Source organism: Nelumbo lutea, chromosome 7 (genome assembly GCF_056320005.1).
Source record: "Nelumbo lutea isolate HS-2025 chromosome 7, American lotus-T2T, whole genome shotgun sequence".
Classification (NCBI taxonomy): domain Eukaryota; kingdom Viridiplantae; phylum Streptophyta; class Magnoliopsida; order Proteales; family Nelumbonaceae; genus Nelumbo; species Nelumbo lutea.
Window position 1 is genome coordinate 5,991,430 of NC_142690.1, and position 2,202 is coordinate 5,993,631.

At 39.9% G+C, this 2,202-nt stretch overlaps 1 long non-coding RNA gene across 1 annotated transcript; it reads left to right on the top strand.

Moving 5' to 3' along the window:
• Positions 1-381: 381 nt before the first annotated feature.
• LOC148844830 (uncharacterized) lies at positions 382-1,824 on the top strand. Its single transcript, XR_016102417.1, has 2 exons — positions 382-527; positions 1,010-1,824. It is a non-coding gene; the product is annotated as an uncharacterized LOC148844830 (long non-coding RNA).
• The last annotated feature ends 378 nt before the right edge of the window (positions 1,825-2,202 follow it).

Genomic DNA, 2,202 nt, shown 5'->3' on the forward strand with positions numbered 1-2,202 from the left:
GCTAGGAAATAGGCGTGCATGAACGGTGCTGAGTGCTGACAACAAAACTCACTGAGTCACTGCAGTATTTTTCTTTCTTTTTCTTTTTTTTTGGGTGGCAAATAACCACTTACCGCTATATACTGTAGCAACCGAAGCTACAAATCAGAGTTTAAACCTCCTGCATCCAGGAGGGAGGCGCTAAAGCTCTATCTGTCTACTATCACCGTTTTGCCTCCCCGTCTCAAAATTTCAAACCACCCACGGGCAGCGGTCAGGCCTGCCACGCTTCTCTTTCTTGGTATAAAACCTTTAATCACACTATAGTCAAGAACCCAGAAAAGAAACAGAGGATACTCGACAAAACCTTGCGTCGCTTAGTTTGTTTGATTTTATTGGAGCAGTTGGGTGTGTTCGATTTTTCAGCCTACCATCCTCTCCACATTTATCTGGGGTTTAATTCAGGGTTTTCTAAGCCTTTGTGGGTGACCGAGCTGATTGACTTTCCTACAGTTTCGTTAACGAAGCTTCTCGGTGTGTTCATGAAGGTGAGAAAAGCTTGTTTCTCATATTGGAGTATTTAATGGGTTTACATATTTCATTCAGGACCTAAGTGGGTCTCTGTTAGAACTTAGAAATATTCTAGGTTCATCTCATGAGTAAAGACTGAATTGTAGTAGGGAGTTCCTCGTGTATTCTCTGAGAAACTTCAAGTGGGTTTCATGTTTTTTCCTGGGTTTCATTTTATACTCTGAAGGGTCTCTTTTGAAAGAAGTGGTTGGGTTCACAAAGTTTTGGTCAAGTTTGGTAGCCTTTGAAGTACACAAATTGGTTGGTTTCAAGGAGGTTGTTGGGGTTTAGTAAGGGTTTATCTCCATTGTAAAGGTTTTATCAGGCTTTCTTTTTTCATTTCTTCCTCTTCCTATTCTTCTTTTTTCCCGCTTTAGACATTGTCGGTTGTTGCACTTTAAAGTGTTCTTCAGCCCAAGTACAGCTCAACTTCCATTAGTCTCTCTAATGGCTCCTTCAGATAAAAGAACAAGAAGAAGAAGAAGAAGAAAGACCCAACACAGAAGGTGCCATCTCCAATCGAAGAGTCCAGAGCTAACCTTGGAATCGTCTTGTAGTTCTACCACAACAAGCTCCGGTGAACCAATGAAGATCATCGACAGCAACGACGACAATGGTGTCGATATCTCTGCAGGCAGTGGCTGTTCTACTCCCAAGGCTCAAAGGTTTCGAATACCAGAGGTCTTATCGTGTCCCCCAGCTCCAAAGAAGCGAAGAGTAGCTTCACACTGTTCATCACGGAGGTCACCCATTTCTTTCTTCTCTCCTCCGGATATAGAGCTCTTCTTCTTGTTTGCATTTCGTGATATCTCAGTCTAAAAATGGTGTGGCTACAAAATATAAACATCAGTTCATCAGCACTATTTCAACTAGGTGTAGAGGTGATCACTGGATTTTCTTCCCTTTTTTGTTTTTTGTTTTTTTGTTTTTCTATTTTCTTGAATTGGCCATTGAGGTATAGTGTGAAGACTTGAGGCTTTTGTACCTGCAGCAATCCTAGATGAAGTTGCCAACTTCTGTCAATGTTAGATTTTTCTTTCTTTCTTTCTTTTGATCTCCTCTTTAATTATGGTTAAGAGATACTAATCAGCCAAACCCTAGTGGGATTTTGTCCAACTTTAGCAGTGTGATTCTGTTTTCTGACATTTGGAGATGTGAAAATGTGATGTGAAGATTTGAAGTTGTGTGTAATGTTAGCTGCATTAACAGCTCTTACCTATTAAATCAAAGTGAGAAAGAAAAAGCACAAAGGCCTTTTCGAGTGTGAATTGAATATTTCATTGGTATCTTTTTCTCTTTCTCTTCCACTTGTTTTTTTTATTTGAATTATTCTCCCTCTTTTCTTGCCTTTGATTGAGATATGAAATTTGGTATTATATTTTATGGGGTTAAATTAAAAAGAAAAACCCAGTTCAAACCATCTCCACTTTCAACTAGTGGGTGGGCGATATGGGCTTGCACACAGGGAACAATGCAATTGGAGACCAAAAGGATTTTACAAATGAACCCAAATCGTTGGGATAAGGCCCATATGATGGTGATGATGATAGTGGCAATGATGATCTTTGTATCCACCACCATCAAATAATGTGATCAAAGCAGATGACATGGGCATCCAAGAGAGAGAGAGAGAATATGATAGATCAGGGTTTG